Genomic DNA, 18294 nt, shown 5'->3' with positions numbered 1-18294 from the left:
GTGGGAAAATCTCTCTGTGTCTGTGCCTGCTGCAGCAAATATAATCAGCACATGATTTTAACAATTATGTAACACTGTGAAAGGAATTGTTCATTTAACAGAAACATTGCAGCCCACTATAATTTGGGTATTTTTTTTTTTTTTTTTTTTTAAATCTTATTAGTTGGATGGGAAAAGTTAAGCTTATTGTTGACATTTGAGTACTTTCACCTCAGCAGATGGGCTGCCACACTCAGTAAAGCTTATACACATAGGGGATATATGTAAAACTTAAAGGGATGTGAATGTACGAATATAACACACTCATTACAAGAAGCATAGTTAGGTATGTGATTTATGCTGACAAGTCAGTCTGATAGTTACTCCCTTGATCTTCTTTTGTTTTCATAAATGTAACTTAAGGATGTGCCAACCTGCCCTGTACTCAGTACTTCTGTCGCATGATGCATGCATCAAAGGGGAGATAAAATGAATCATTAACTTAAACATGTGCAATCACGTATTACAAAACTACTAACAGAATTAAACATTGTTAAAGCTCCTACGAGGTGTAAGATGTGCTTAGCTGAAACTTTAATGTGCCCCATGGTGAAAGTAGACTTTGGCAGCAGCAAGTCGCAATGGGATGCAGTAAGAAGGGATGCAAGAAAAGGAAAAGAAAGTATTCAGCGGAGGTCCTGAGCGCTTTCCTGTGAGATGAATTAAATGTCTGAGGTGAAATGACATGCAGAAGGGCATATGGGAGCGTAAAGCCTGTCAGATTTACTCAGCGAATGGGCGACCATGGCAGCATTACATGTCAGGTTTCAGTGCTATCAGGGAGCAACAAGAAGAGGCTTCAGTGGACTGATAATCACTTGAGTTCACTTGAAGTCTGATCATTTCCAGATCCTGTTGTGACTGAAAGTGAGAACAATTTACACCACATTTTGATGTTGTTGCTGACATTGTACAGAATCCATCAGATCTAATCATTTTCAGTTGGGAAAATGGGAAAATGCAAACCAGAAAGTGAGGCTGGAATGGGTTGTGTAGATAGTGTTGAACAATCTCAGCTTCTCGCATGAGAGAGCAAAGGAAGCGCTGCTTGTTGTTCCTTTGGGGGGAGACAGGTGCTGAAAGAGCACTGATGCATGTGGACTCTCAGATGCATCTAATCTTGGTCTCGTTCCAGTCCATGCCTGCAATCTTCCAAGGACTGCAAATGTGGCTGACAGATCTTGTCTTTTAAAAAATGCTAATTGGGGCAAGTGGCAGTTAGTTAAAACTCCCAGTGTGAGATAATACAGTTCACCGTAGGGGGGCTGCGCTTCAGGGACATCAGGGGAGACAGCAGGAGAAAGAGCAAGCGGGGAATCTGGCTTTATGAGATAAAGATGCTGTGGTTTACCAAGAGGTAGCTCCGATGCAAAATATCTCCCACTTTTAAATTGTTTTTGAGAGGATATTGCTCATCATATGTAATGCATCCAACAGATTATCCTACATCCTGGTACACAAATGAAGCGGCCTCTCCTTTTTGAGCCTCTGAAGAAGCTATGGGGTGAGCAAAATATCCAAAATGCTCACTGAAGTAACGGCAGACTGGTTTTCAGCATCTCATCGGAGACTTGGCATGCACATCTGCTTATGCAGGTGTACATTATGAGTACACAAAGTACTTAACCCCGGTTAAGTGATAGTGACACATTACAGCCTCAGCAGGGGCACAAGGGATTGACAGGATAAGGCAGCCAAGCTGGACCGGGCTTGGATAAGGCACCACGGCACAACTGAACTTCTATGCTTTTATGCCTCCGTGGCGGTGACAGCTGATGCCTGAGGCATTATGTCGAGTTGTGCCATGTACGAGCTTATGTACGTCCATCCATCCATCTCATTCTCTTGAACGCCTTGGGGGAATTTCTTCAAATGTGGTACAAACGTTCACTCGAACTCGAGGATGAACGGATTTGATTGTGGTGGTCAAAGGTCAAAGGTCACTGTGACCTGACAAGACACGTTTTTGACCGTAACTCAAGAATTCATGCGCTAATTATGACAACATTTCCAGTAATTTCCCACAAGATAAAATGATGAAGTGATGACATTTTATACCCAAAAGGTCAAAGGTTAACTTCCCTATTATGTCATAACGTTCTGCACTTTATTCAACACCGTAACTCAGGAACAGAGGGAGGGATTGTGACCGTATTTCACATTTGGTCAGACGCTGAATTGGTGACACTAATCTTGGGTGTCCACCTTGAAACTGTAGTGATTGTATAGATCTTCTGTGCTGCTGGGCTGAAGATGCGTGTGAAGCGTCCACGTTTTACAATTTGCAGCTTCTATGCAGCAACATCCATATCTGAAGCATTGTAGTCCACCACAAGCTCGTTGGTTCTGCTGATACTGAGCTTCGGGCGATTGTCGTTGCATCATGTGATCTTCATTACATTTATTAAATGAGTCTGGACGGACATCAGTGTAAACTGCAACTTCACTGGTTGGTGGAGGCATATAACCGTGAGGCAGTAATGCTACGTTTCCTTTAACAGATTATGATTAAAACATGCTGAGCTGACAACACTGTAGACTCCTGAGTCCACACAGGTCATCTACTATAGCTGCATTATCTGTGCTACTCAGGATGATTTATGGGTGCAGGTGAGAATGCTGTTGGAGGTGGCTCTATCCTGGTGAAAGCCTGTTACCAGCCTCCTGCACACTGAACGAGGTGTTTGAGTCTTTGCATGCGTGTGTGTATGTGTGTGTGTTTTGAAGAGCACACAGTGTTTTCTTTGGAATTAGATGGAAGGAAATTAGAGACTTTTAAGTGTTGTGTGCGTTTCATTGCTCACATTACACCTTCCGACCAACACAAACCATTAAAAATTAGCGTTTTATCCTCCTCCTCCTCTTTGTGAATGCTTGTGTGCGTTTGCGCGCGCCGAATCAAGCTGTTTGTGCGCCTTTGAATTCAGCTGTCACCAGAGTCGGCCGAGTGGTAATACATCCGAAAGTGCAAACACACCTCCTGCAATTAGTCTTCCTTAGATGCAATTACTGGTTCAACTTTCAATGTCGCACTCATGTGTCTGCATCTCTTTATAGATCTATGGCACTCTTTTTTTCATTTCTTTCACTGGTTTTTAGTCTAAACTTGAGGAAAATTCTCTCCTTTTTCTTTACTCAGTCTCTTTCTCCTTTCTGCCATGTGTTGTTTATCAGGGACTTGTTTTCTCTACTTCCCTCTCTAATTGCATCTCTTTGTCTACGTTCACTCTGCCCTCTTCCTCAATCCTTGCTCCCTCTGTCTTTGTCTTCTCTACCTCAGTCTCCCCATCCTGTACTTCATTCCTCTTCATCACTCTCTGGAGCCTTTTCTCTCCTTGCCTACCTTGCCCACTCTTTTTCTGTGGGGTAAATCTTCAAAGAGAACCAAAACAATGAAAGAGGCAGAGTGGAGTCATTGCCATGTGTGAGAACACGTCTCGTTTTCCCAACATACTCTCGTCCTGTGCTGTGGTCACACTCTTCTGTCACTCTAACCCGTCATCTTTTCTTCTTTGTCTCAGCTACTTGTTTCCTGTAAACTTTCATCTTTTTCTCACCTTGTAAAGAGGAAACCCAGAGCAGAAAGTTCTTTTCTGTCTTTAATTCTTTGACACTATCATTCTCTCGCTCTCGCTTTCTGTGTCTTGCACATATTCCCCATCTCTGAGATGAAACAGGCAAGGAAGAGATTCATAACACGATCTATCACACCATCTGGTGTCAAGCCCTTTGTTCTCTTTATCAGCCGCATCCCTCAGTTCCCATATCCTTGTTTCTCCCCCTTTCTGTGCCTTGCCTGTCTCATGCTGATTCATATAAATAACTTTAAATCACTTCCTACAGCTGATACCACGCAGCACTGATGGGATTACCATTTTTGCATATGCCGTTCCTAACATCTAACACCAAGTAGGAAGACTTGTGCAAAGACAAGTCCAAATGGTTGTTAACACCAGAGCAGCTAGGCATGTACTGTAAGTTAACAGAGCACTATGGCGAGGATAGCAGTCCTTAAAACGAGAGCAGTGCTTCTCAGATGATGTTGAAAAAATGATCAAAAATGTTGGAATGATGATGTTGCTTTTGTCCTCATGTTATTGCCTTACAGGTGGAAATCAAATGATGGTTAACTCTGTGTTCTATTTCCTTGAATAAGTGCCCACAAATCATAATACTTGATGATTTAAGCAGCGGCAGGCCTCTTCTCTTAATGGCTGTTGTACTGTTAGCCAAAAAAATTACTTTTTTGATGTGAATATGAAGGAAGGTTGAATTTTTGTGGCTTTTCATAAGCTTGTTGAGGATGATTGCGGCATAATTGCAAATAAGTAAAGGAGGCTAAATCATCCAAGAGGAAAAGCTGTAAATTAAGGCCAGGTTTACAAAAATGATGTATTCATCAGCAAAACAAATGTAGAATAAAGGCAAACCATGAGAGAAAGCTCTCCCTCATTGAACTTTCATTAAAGCCATATTTACAGGGATATGATGCATGTTCATTTACTACTATTTATCATCCAGTAATAAAATATCTAAGCTTCCTGGCAAGATCTGAGAATGATATCTGAGTCATTAATACTACACTGGGTATCACAGAGTCATACGTACTGATGCTCATATTTGCAGAAAGGCCCTCCATGAGTGGAACCAGAAGGAGCTCAAGCATAGGTAACGGGTTCTCCTTGTAGCTTCTTCACCACTAACAGAGTTGACAGGAAGAGATAGTCATCTAAACTCATCAGGCCAGTATCTTTTCTGTAATCCTGCGGAGAGACAAACAAACCACCAAAACGGACTGAAAACAAAACGTCCTTGATGGAGATAGTAATGATAACGGTACGAATTCTCTGTAATATGTTGTATGAGCTTCAATTTACAGTATCAGCATAATTTCATCAGTGCCAGGGCTCAAATAAAGAAGGCTTTAAGTTGACTCTGCACTACTAACAGGAAACAATAGATGGTAGATGAGCATGAAAGCCTCTTAGGCAGATTCTTAGACACTGGGCTGATGTTCTTAACTCTGAGCAGCTTACAAGTACAACCAATAAAGCACCACTCCTATGTCCTCCTTTTCTTCTTAGCGACGCCTGTTGTTAAACTGAGACAAAATCTATTTATCTGTCTATCAGTTTGTCTGTTTTTGTATTTTTTCGGCTACCTGCTTTGCCTGTCTGATGTGATGTGATAATACAAGCAATCTACGGGTCACTGTGACACATAAGGAGCGCCGCTAGAAGGACAGGGAACGAATCGCTCCACAACAGTTTACGCTTTTATGTAATTTCTTCATCACCTCCTTTTCTGCTCTCCCTCTCCCTCTCTCCGCTTCTCTCCCGTTCTCTGTCTCTCCATCTTTTTTTTTTTTTTTCTTGCCGGCAGCCACACTGTGGCCTAGTTTAGCAGTGCAGAAGGTTTGTTAGCATCACCCCCAAAAGAAACAATGATAATGTGGAATCAAGGGAGTCAAAATCTACATATGTACAACTGTACATACCTATACTGTGTAGATTTCTGCATCTAAGTGTTGTTCAGATGCTCAACTCTTCATGCATATTGTCTAAATGTATTGTAGAAGCACATGCACAAAAACAAGCATACACCCCCACCCACACACACACATACACACTGCTTTGCTTGCTTCGTTGCATGGCTGCCAGTTTAATCTCTTTGGAGCATATAGTACCATTTTGCTTTGAGCAAAGCACACCTGCTCCTTTACACGATGCTGCTTGCTACTGTACTGTTCAGACTTGCTGTATACTTGTATCGTACATTTGTGAGAAAAACCACTGACATACATTCACCACATCTAAATTGACATATATTGTTTTCCATTTTATGTATTATGTTATTTGTTTGTTTGTTTGTTTGTTATGTTACCATTCTGTCAATGTGTACAAATCCCATCCAGGTTTTGAATCCTTCATATTTTATCATATATTATACATGGAAATAGCTAAGACAGTGAGGTAGAAAAAAAGAGTCTCATCTTCTCATCATACAGTCCACGTCTTTCCCCCGAGCTATCCTCTCCCAATTAGAGAAGACCTTTAGCCAAATCAATAATCGCACAAGTCTCTTACTCTAACAGTAAAAGCGAGGATATAAATACAGTGAGTGCAAAGAGCAGCGAGAGGGAAGACATTAAAAAATATTTAAAAGAGAGAAACATGTATGTATGTATGTTCGCGCATGTGCTCCATATACAAATATGATACTTGTGTCACGTGTCAGCACGTGTCGCTCAGTTGTCTGAACCAGTGTTGGGTTTCAGATGACCCATACTATAATCTGTTGCAGTCAGTATAGGATGCTGGCCTGCAGGCCACTGTATGAGAAGCCATCCATCTGGGGCTCCAGAGTCATTGCCATCTCCATTATTGTTATCCGTGACTCATCGCCTGTATTTACTCTTGACTCATGGTTAATAAGATGAATCAATATACACTGGGAATAACATAGTGTATGCCCCAACGTCCAGCATTGGTTGGTAAGTTGAAGCAGTAAAATAAAGTATAAAACAGTGTTTTGTTTTGCTGTGAAACTGAATCACTTTACATGCAGTGAACTATGATTCATTGGATAATTCACCAGCAATGAATTTTATTCTCTTTGATCATGATTTTTGTGCCCACTGATATTGGAAACAATGAAATCAAACTCTTTGTTTTTGTATTCTAGGGCTGAAGGAAGGTGGATATTTTCTGAATCTATCACATTTTTTACCTTCCTGTCCTGACATGTAACTATCCAACCAAGAGCTATTCCTTAGAGGAACACCTCAACATTTGGGGAAATACGCTTTTTTGTTTCCTTATTACTCACCACCCTCATTTCTGGACAGTGAATACGAAGCTTCAGCCAGCAGCTGGTTTGCCTAGATTAGTTCAGCGACTCCGTTGACCTTTGTTCAGCCTTGTGCTTCACTCTCCATGTCATACATTATCAGCACACTGGGTGCAAGGGCCCTGACTTTAACTGCAGCAGCCAGAGTAATCTACAGGCACCTATCATCCCATGGGGCCAGCTATGAGCCTCTTTGTTGGTGAACATGATGAACATGTTACCTTAGCATCAACATATTAGCCTTGTTATTGTGAGAATATTAGCATGTGGACATTATCATTGCTTCAAAGTACAGCTGTGTCTAACTACAGAGTCACAAGCATAGCGCTATGTTAGTCCTGTTGTCCTTTAGTTTTCATTAGCAAACCCAAAGGCTTACGATTCAATGTCTGTGCTTAAGAAGAAGAATGAGGGAACGGCGGTTGAGCTCTTTCTTTTATCCATTAAAGCACATGTTCAAAAACTTTTAATGTGGTTACTGAGTCTGTCAGGGTTATGATGAGTGGAGATAAACGGGCAAAGTGCTGTTCCCCACAATGTCATATTGAATTTTTGATACAAGAAGCTGTCTTGTGTTCGCAGTGCACCCCGAGCAACCTTGGGGTCTAGTAGTAGTTGTGTTCCATTCAGAGACTTACAGTGCAGCAATTCCACCTTACACTTTTCACGCAACACAGACTCAGTCACTATAGTATCGAAAAATAAATGATTTAAAAAGACAGCCAAGGAATGTTCACTGGAGGGGATGCATAACATTACACTGCTGTCATTGCTCCCGAAAGTAGTGAAAGTCCTTAGACAGAACACAGTTATTATGTTGAACATGGCTCACGAGTTAGCTTTTTGACTTTAATTGAAAATATGACTGATCAAGGTTTGATGAGCATTAAAATGACCAATCTTTCTAATCCAGCTGCTGTGGAGTGGGATTTTGACAAGAACATTGCTGAACTTAGCAAATCCATCACCATTAAATTATTTTCCACCCTGCTCTGTTCATATTGTTCTTTCTGTATTTTAATCATGCCAAGCTTCGACCTGCCTGTAACGCAGTGCTGCTTTAACCCTTTCAGCCGCTCGTCTCCTGTGTGTCTCCCCTTTTAATGCATGCACACATCCACGCACACACACACAGAGGCAGGCATACGCAAGCAGCACCAAGTAAACATGGTGCTGCAGTGTATGAAGTGGTAATTATCCAAGCGCAGGTTAATAAAACAAGATGTTTACCTATTGATGAATGCTCCCTTGTACTGCCAGTTTAATTGGTATCATTCCGGTCTAGATCTTGGGTTGTGTTTGCTTTATTCTCATGCCTCATCCCTGCTTCTGCAGCACCTTCTACCACCCCAACCTCCTCCTTTTTTTTCCTGTTAATTCTTTTTAAATACTGTTGACTTGGCTAAAATCTGATATCTTTTTACAGCTCTCTCTGAATTCTGCATATTTAACTTAATGTGCTTACGATTCCGGGGGATTAGTGCCCCCAGCAGAATCCTTGTTGCTGCATGGATTCTTTCAGAGTGGAGCCTTTTGCTCACCAGATATAACTGTATCACCATTCGCAATGAGGGCTCTATTCCTCAACATATGTGTCTCTGACTGAAAAATAAATGGGTGATCAGAGCAGGATGAGGAGAGAGACATCAATGTGCCTCTTAATTTAAATATAACATGAATTGATGCCACCGTGTGTCATTTGATGAATGTACTACCGAGATTCCAGCCCTGGCAATGTTAGTGCCACAGTTTCAACCCATAGAGCTGAAAGAGTCAGCCCAATAAATCAAATCTGCAAAAGGAAAGAGAAGGTTGTGAAGCTTCTAGAAACAAAGCAAACCTTTTATCACTATTATTATTATTATTATTTGTTCGAAAGTACAAACAGCATTCTTCACCTGCTCTTTCCCCCTCTCTGAATCTCTTTTAGTATGGTGGTTTACCTTCGGGCTTGCCGACGGAATTCCTCAACACTGCAAGATGCAATTAGAGAACTAGAATATTCATGGCAGATGCATAAATAGTAAGCGCCGCACCTCGCTCTCCCAAGTGGGTTTGTGGGTCCGCCTTCACGGGAATGCACACAAATGCACAAAGAAAAGCACAAGTGTTTTGTAGTTCAGAATTCCAGAAGTTGAAAGGTGCATCCTGATGGGGGGGGTTACATCCGGAAATAACCTCGTCATGTTCATCCTGATGAGCTGCCGTGTCGTTTCAGCCACATGTCAGCCAAGATACAGTATGATTTCTTTGATTACTAACACTCTTGGTGACCTTTTGTGGCCCTTCAGGCAGAGTAGGTCCAGCCCTTCTTTGATTTGTGGAGGCAAAACTTATCATGAGCCATCCATCTATCCACTCTTTAAACTACTAATCATGCGCGGCATTGTGAGTAGCTTGACTCTATCCAAGGCAGCACTCATTTGGCAACAGGCAGAGATCCCCCTGAACACATCACCAGTTTATCACAGGGAAGGCAAAACTAATCAAAATCTAATATCAAAAGTTATTGAACACATTATTCCTGGCAGTTCATTCACACATCTCAATGCCACACCAATCTAGCCATATCAAGTCTGCTGTGGAGGAGTGTCGGTCGAATGATTACTGCCTCTCTGGGCCAAGAGAATCCACAAAAAGAGATATGAATATGATTGTGAAGCTGTTATTTTGTGAGCACAGCAGTTCTCTGTATGCAACTTACTGCTGATTCATCACTGCAGACACCATCATTCTTCATTCTTTTTCTTGACACCCCATGTTCCCTGTTTATCATCCATTCTCCTTTTACTCTTTCCACACATCCGTGTCTCCTGCGGTGTTTTTGGCCTCCAAACCACTCTCACTATTTTTTATCACTCAATTTCTTCCTTGAAAAAACCTTTCCAACTTGAAATTTACTTATATCTCTATCAGGTCCCTATATGTCAATTCTGCCTCTCTTCCTCTTCCATATTTTACGCCTCATCGGTTCCCATGCTCCTCTGTGATCAAGAAGTGATTGTGCTTTCGCGCCTTCAGCATCGATACATTGTTGCTATGACAGCACTAGTGCAAGTGGGTAGGCTGGGGGATAAAACACACATTGATAGTGGAAAACGTGCTTTGATCGAGAGTGCAGCTTAACCTGTGGCCTTGCATGTGAGTAACAGTAAATGCTAAACACACAGCTGCCCCCACATTATATATATATTTATATATTTATATATGTGTGTGTGGAGGAAGAGTGGTAATAGATCCTGAGTGTGTTTGTCAGAGTTCGTGTCCAGAAACATGAATCTATTAAGTTTCTACAAATGAAAAACCTCAAGGATATTGTAACTGCAGGGAAATCAATAGACTCTATAAGCTATGACGGTACATGATGCCTGCATGCTGTGAAGGAAAATCAAGGCAGCATATTGCATAAAACAGAAACAGCTGTTGAACACATTTTGTGATTGATGACCAGGCATTCATTGTTCATCGACATTTTAAATGGCATGTCATGAAGGAAAGGTGAGCAAATGCAGTCCGCCCCCTTGTTGTTGAGTTTTCCTCCTTCCTTTTGAAGAACTGCCATTCGTTCATGCCGAGCAAAAGCTTTGATTATGTGATTGAAGATGCTGTACAAAGCCACAGCATTGTACAGAAGCGACTGAGTTAGATTTTTTATGTTTTGGCAGGATCTGGACTCAATAGCAGACACATAGACAGGGAGTAAGGGTGAAATAGGAATTTATTAGAATGGGTAATGAAAGGAGACTCCAGGTATGCAGGAAACTAGAAACTGGGAAGTCCTGGGAACAGCGGGTGAGGCACGAGGTACTGAGGTGAAGAGCAGTTCAGAGAGACGCTGGAGCGCACAGAGCTCAGGTGGTGTGAGTACTTGTGTAAAGGGCACGTGGTGGCGGAGGCACATGTGAAACTACATGGTGACAGTAGTGGACTTGAGGCTTGAGGCAGGTGGAGGCAAGAGGCTGGGTGGGGTGGTGGCAGAGACACTGGAGCTGGAGCTCGGTGCAGGAGACCTCACTGATCAAAAAGGAAAAAGACACAGGAGATCAAGCGCTGGTAATTCACACAATACAAAACAAAACATACACTTAAACTCACAGGTAGCACGAGTAAATGGCCAACAATACAACAAAGCAGCGGAAACAATCTGGCAACGAGTCCAGTGCAGTCCACAGTCTTTATGCTGTGATGAGTCCCAGCTGTGTTTGGAGCCAGCTCCCCGCCACCTGGAGAAATGCAGGAAACAAAGCCCCACACCTCTCCACAGTACACAAGAAAGTAAGTGAATTTCCTAAACCACCACAAAGTGCACTGCATTTTTCCCTTTTTTTAAAATTACATGCCCCTGAATGTTTAAGTAAAAATGGAGTAAAACATTAGGTAATGAAGTATTTGCCAGGCTCCTCAGTAATTTAACTAATTCAAGATGGCCTTCCACTTATTCTCAAAACACCCATGATGGTTTGTAATGCACAAGGAAATTCTTGTCCAAAGGGCTTTCATTCCTCACTTCAAACATGGCAGTGACATAAAGCTGGGGGTATTTGGGACTCTAATTAATACTGTGATATATGTGGAGAAAATCACATACAATATGCACTTCTATGGGATTAAAGTTACCGATCAGCACATGCAATCCTGAAATCACCCAGCCTCCCCTGGAGAAATAAATCCTGTCTGCCTGGGGCTTTACTTCATCCATTCATTTTCATTAGCTGCAACCAGGTCTACTGAGCTGTAATTTAAGCCCCACCCATGTCCCCAGTCAGCTGTTGCTTGATTTGTTGATCCAGAAATCCATCCAAAAATAATACTGAGCTTTCCATGGATTCTTTTCTTTGAAGCTCCTGCTCGTTTCATCATCTGTATCTATTGATCCTGTAGACATGTTGAGGAAACTGACATAACCTGGTCATGAAATTCAAACCCCTTCAGCTTACTTTAATTGCACACACATGTCTATTCATTGAAACCACATAAAGATACACACTACCTTATTGGACTTTTCTTTTTAATCTCTGCCCAAGTTGTGTGAGACAGACTTTCATCTGCAATGTTGTTCCTCATAGCTCTTTAACAATGGGGACAACAACTCCCATGATCCCATGCTACTTCACGAAGGCATCAAACTCCATTTGTTGTTGTTGTTTTGATTGAGAGGCCAGCTTAATTAGAGTTTAAATTTTGCTGCATTCATTTCGGCTGCTTTCAGCTCTGTTGTTCATGAGAACCAGCAAGAAACCGCCCCCTCCACCATAACCCACACCTGCTAAGGCATGTAAATGCACATGTTTGTACTGTAGAGAGCATCTTATTATCATTTTCTACCGCAGGATCGTGATTCTGTTCTGCTCTCAGTGGCATTATTGCCCAGGCTGCAATCTCTGACATTTCACTGACCTCAATCACTGAGTTATCCCCACTACCCTTTGTAGTTCATATCATCCAATTTCTGTTTTCCCTAGGCTCCTCTGTGCCGGGGTCCAAGCCACTTGTCCTGCTTTTCTCCTCTGCTATTCCCCAAATCTTGTCCTAACTTCTCGCAAAAATAATCCGCTTCTTTCCACATGGTTGCCATAACTGCCTTTGAGTATCAACCCCAACTCTCTGGCCTTAACCCCAGGTCTGGGTGGTATCTTCCTTGTTTCTCCACAAATTCTTCAACTGCCCCATCATCTCACAGACCCAGGCCTCACCTTGGAACCGCGTCCCCTGGCCTTGCGCTCAGTCATTTGGGGTGGAAAAGAAACAATGGTAGTAGTGGTGATACAGTGGTCAGTTGGGGGGCTTAGGTGCTCTGCTCCATTTAGCCCCAGACCTTCAGGCCCTTTTCTGTCACGGTCCATTGCATGGCGCCGTCTTCCTGTGAGGCATCCAGGAAATGGATATGATGTCATGCATGAGCAGCCACAGATGACAGTGGTCTAAAAGTCAAACATTGGCTAGCAGATATAGACACAAGCACACGGAGAAGGTCAGGAAGGACAGAGAAAAAGTGACGCGGGCCGACGTAAAAAAAAGAAGTTGAGAAGATCTTCTTAAGGCGTACGTGATGATGAAATATGAATTATAGATCAAACCTGAGAGAGGTAGTTAGAACACTCTTTCCCTACTATTCACTCCTCTCTGCCTTTTTCTTCTCTGTCTGCTTATACTGCTCCCTTACTCTCCAAAGTTGGGCTTTTTGGATCCTGGATCATCCTCATAATAACACGGTGCATCCAAGGTGATTTGTGTTTCAGCGTCTGTGACTTTGCCTCTGTTCTTCGTGAAAAAGAAGATTGTGAAGGAATCAAAGATCAAATGCCCCGTCTCATCAGTTCTGTCTCAGCTGTCTCTCCCACTGCCCTCTCTCTTCTCTTTCTGCTTCTCATCTTCCTCATTTATTTATGTCTTCCTGCATTTTTCTATCCCTCTTGAGTGACAAATAGCTGCTCAAGAATAAAGGCGGAATGGTTGAAACATTAATTCATGCAGTCTTACACATATATCGAGACAGAAATTGCATGCATATTGTGTAAAGGCACACACTTAGAAAAACAAATACATATCTTTAAACCCTGCCAAGAGTGAACAAGCAACATTTTGTTCAGCAGTGCTTAACAAAGCAATACTGCTGCTTTTATCAGGTTCCTCTTATGACCACTGAGAAATGATCTGTTCCACTCACACATGCTACACACGGTGAAGCTCTCAGAGGAGCTTCATCTGTCTGTAGTTGTGTTTGTCTCATCTCTAAGCCCTGTGTGAAGTGGAGAGGAAAGAGTGTTTTGCTCACAGCCCCAGTTTCTCCACACTACACTGACTGTACTCAAGGGAACTGGCCCGGACGAGAAGAAAGTATAACAACAGTGCAGACTGATGGAAAGAGAGCAATACAGGGAGAGGTGAGAACAAGCCAAAAGTGAAGGAAATTAAGTGACAGGAACAAATATCAAGGCTCGTGGAGGGATTAGAGGAGTTGAAAGACAAGAAGAGGGAGAAGGAGAGAGGGAGAGGGAGATTTCGAGAGACCGTGGAGGAGGAATATAAGAGAAAAAAAAAGGCGGACAAGGAGTTTTTGGAGATTCTTGTGATGAACAGTTTGTCAGTCTAATGCCAGGAAACAGGCACCACAGTCTCAATGAACACACGTGCACACTTTCAGCTACATGCTAAAAAGCTGTCTACGGTGTTACCCTAAATATTTTGGGGGGTCAATACATGTCCTGTTCTCCTGCAACAGCTGTTCCTTTGTTCTCCCTCCTACCCAGGTTCAGGAAGACATTCACCTCCACTGTGGGTGGGTAGGCCTGTGTGTCATTGTGTTTCCATGTGTGCTTCTGTGTGTGCACTACCACCTATTTATATCTATGCTAATCTGTGCATGAAGAGCTGGAAAGGGAATTTTAGGAAAAAGAACAAATTACTGAGCTGCATGATGTTGTGGTTGCAGATAACGGGAGTTAAATAAAGTGTGTGTGTGTGTGTGTGTGTGTGTGTGTGTGTGTGTGTGTGCAGACAGTTGATAGACAGCTACAGAAAACTATATTCTTCTTCTGTCATGAAAATCATCAGCTGGGCACCTCATCGTTCCTCTTTGGCAGAACACTTACCACCGTGACCTGAGTCTCTCCCAAATCACTCTCAGTGAATAAAAATAGGATTTGTTCAATGTCATGACATCAGCCTGTGGAGATTCGGAGAGGCACCTGCTAAAAATAATCATTTTGGTGCTATCATTGTTCAACAACTACGATATAAACTTCAACGGCTATTTACTGACATTCTGTCCAATGGGACTGTCAAACCGTCTTGATGCCCTTAAGACTGCCTGGCAGGAAACCTCTTCCTCCTTTTTTTTTTTTTTTAAAAAAAAGATCTAAATCAAACTCCAATAACAGCGAAACACTGGGGTGCTGTGGCTGCCGCTGCTTGAGGAAATGTCATTGTGCTGAGGGTGAACACTCACAAATAAAAAATGTATTCACACTCCAACAAAGATATAGAAATATGTTCAATTTGTTTGCATAATATTTTTATTTAGAATTCAGAACAAGTGTAAAGGTTCCTTTGATTAAGTCTGCCATCAGCAGCATAACATTCATGTCACAGGCCTCTCCATTAACGAATATCATTAAAACTGAATCAGTATTAATGTAAATGATTTATAATGCCGTTGCTTTATGAATCAGTATTTACACTTCAGCATCACCACAGTTTGATATCTCCTTTTCAGAGGCTGCAGATAAATCTACAGTGCTCTTCTTAACTCTCTGAATGCACCTAGAAGGCGGAAGGTCCTTGTCTGATTGCATAATGAGCTGCTGCCTGAGTAAATCAGACACTAATTACACACAGATTGTGAGCACAAATTGAATGAAAGGCGCAGTATAAATTTCTCTTGCACTTTCATGCATAAATCTGCCCCTCTTTGATTTGACATGTCAGTTCAATGGGTATGTATAATTCGCAGGTGACACAATTCAAAATGACAGCATCATATGCAGCCAGTAGCATAAATACATTTACATTTGGACTGACAGTGGCCCAGATCCAAGAGCTGTGCTGTTAATAGAAGAGATCTGGATCCTCTCCAATTCCAACACCTGTCACAGTCAATGTTGATTGGATGGTATTAGAATTCAGGGAGGAGTTTCATCATTGTGGCTAATGAAGCGGAAGAGACACGCTGATTTGATGCGAATGCCAACAACACCCTGTTCTGTAAGCATTAGGCTAAATGGCACTGTCAATCACAACTGTGTTTCTATGGCAACAGTGGAGATCAATATGAGCATGTGCGTTGAGTAACCCAGATATGTATCACAACAAGGGATGGGTCTAATGAAATGTGTGTGTGTGTATGTGTGTGTCTGTGTGTGTGTGAGTGTATGTGTGTTGAAAAAGTGCGAGGGTTTAGACAGTAGACATCGAAAATGTGCACAGTGTGTTTAGCACAATTTTCTTGGTTTGGGTCATGGACACTAGATTACAAACCCTACTTACATTCAGTGGTCAAAGAGTGCCCATGAATGATGTTCCCTTATTAGCTCTAGTCGCGTCCTCTTTGTTGCACATGGCAGTGATTCCATTACAAGGTGAGGATTTTGAAAATGGAGGATTTGTGCTGCTGGATGTATTTCTGGAAAAGGTGGAAGTAGGACAATCAGACACCTGCAGCTACCCTTGTACCACCTGTTCACCTGTTACTTTCCCAGATTTGAGCCATTTCTTCTGCTGCAACCTACTATCACAAGTGCAGGTCAAAAATGATGGCATGAAAAGAAGATGTATGATGTTGATACTGGAGCTTATCATTATGTCGTCAAGCAGTCAAAAAAAGGAACAAGCGTGTCCTCACTTCAGTTGAGCTTCATTTGGTTTTTATAAAATGTGCCTTATATAAAATGTTAGTGGAAAATGATGAACAAAAATGTTTTATACAAAAATAGTTTTTAAAATCACTGCATGCATACCGTATTATCAAATTAGCAAAACGTGAACTTCAAATATGTACCGTCATTTTTATGGAATCAAATCATACAGTACAACATACAGCAGCAGCAAAGGAAAAAGTTTGATCTTGTGTCCTACATTTTTATAGTTACAAATGGACCAGTGTTATGACTCATGCCATTTCCCTTTTGAGACAGGTGTTTTACATGTCCCATATTCCTAATTATGTAATCCTGTCCCCACGCACGCACACATAGAGACCTACTGTGCTTCCTGTCTCCCTCATGTGAACCCTCTGGGTTTCACTATATGGAGCACCAAATGAGATCACGTCTCATGTGGAGGGGATGAACCTCAGAGAGCGACAGCATGACAATCAATTGCAAGGGAGTGTCCCAAAACATGTGTGCAGGGCTATACAGAACACAGGAATGGTGGGACAATTCACAATAATGTGTGAAAATAGCATGTGTGGGTGTTGGGGCAAATACTTCAAAACATATCCCAACTGAACTGGCAAAGTTTATTTTGTGATTTGTGCAAACTGAATTTATGACAGGTAATAAAAATACAATCATATTTAAAGACTTAATCTATTTGCTAACTTGTCTTTGCTACAAATGTTGTTAAATGCATTTCCATTTGTCTGTTTCTCCCAAGAAAGCCTAAAAAATCTCAAAGATTTTCTATTAGATTGATGTGTTTAAAGTCACTATCTGTCACAGAATGAGATAACACAAGCGTGATCGAGCCATTGGCCCAGTGATTATTATTATATCAGCACTGCAATAGGCGACATTCCCAGAAAAAATGTTGTCTTAACTTACTGCCAGTGCAAACTGAACAAATTTTGTAGTGAAAAATGCATCTACCAGTAGAGTAATGGAATAACAAGGAGTTGCCACAGTGAGCTGTTAGATGAAGAGCTGCAGGCAAAAGGCTGCTCACCTCCAATTTCTGGGACTTATAACATTAAGCTGCATTTGCTGCACTAACTACAGGTATTGCCATATCAAACAGGACTGAAATCTTAAGGATTACTTTAAAGTAAAAAGTTTGACATGTCACATAGAGCACTATGGCATGGAAAATCTGTCATTTTGGCAGCATTATTGTTGTGTTTTTGGTGTTTATAAATCTAACCTACACAATTCCTGTGTGTCTTGTGTACAGTTTGCTTCGTCTCATCATTGTTGAGCCAATTGTAACTGAACCAAGTGTGGATCTTCAGAATGATCTGGTATTGAGATACTGTAAATCCAGATTGTATCAAGATCCAGTTTCGGTTGAATGCACTTCACACAGGTCTTCGCCTCCTTCACCTGAAGAGACTTGAATGCTTAGGCTAATCTTGTTTTCAGCACAAATGCTCTCAGATTACTGGCTTGAGTGATCGTAACATAATGCATCCATAGTGATTTGTAGGTGCATTCACACCTGTTTTCTAGCTGTCAACTTGTTACCAGATTATACGCATGTTGACGCAGCTTTGTTTATAGATCCATCTGTTGTATCAGTCTGTCAAACCCAGCATTGAGACCATATGTTTTGTATCTCCTGTGCCCTGTGCCTGTCTAATAAGAGGAAATGTAGCAGGTGCTTAAGGTTGTTAGATCTACATGATAATATACCATTTCACACATGCTTCAGGTATTAGAATTTTCTGCAGTAATAAATGGATTAAAAAAGAGGATGGACCTGATTCTCTGCTGGTACCTCCAGGGAGCATGGACTGGAATAGACTGGAATGAGTTCAATTCTGTGTCAGAATTAGAAAGAAGTCTGAATTTGGAGCAGGAGGAAAAAATTTGGCCTGTTCATCAGAGAAAAAGAGAAAGAGCTTTTCATTGCTGTTTTCATGGAATGATGATGGAAATCATGAGAATGTAAAATGAAGGAGATGAGCGATGAAAGAAGTAAGATCAGAGGACATGTAGGTAGACAAACTGTACTGTGAAATATCGTCTTGAT

General features: G+C 41.6%; 1 protein-coding gene across 1 annotated transcript in view; it reads left to right on the top strand.

Annotated features, from left to right (window-relative positions):
* Nucleotides 1-18294, top strand: part of elfn2b (extracellular leucine-rich repeat and fibronectin type III domain containing 2b) — a 59713-nt gene that overhangs the window by 33541 nt on the left and 7878 nt on the right. The window lies entirely within an intron of this gene.

This window comes from Chaetodon auriga, chromosome 16, assembly GCF_051107435.1.
Source record: "Chaetodon auriga isolate fChaAug3 chromosome 16, fChaAug3.hap1, whole genome shotgun sequence".
Classification (NCBI taxonomy): domain Eukaryota; kingdom Metazoa; phylum Chordata; class Actinopteri; order Chaetodontiformes; family Chaetodontidae; genus Chaetodon; species Chaetodon auriga.
Note: the sequence above shows the minus strand (reverse complement) of the source record. Positions and strands in the feature narration are given on the sequence as shown.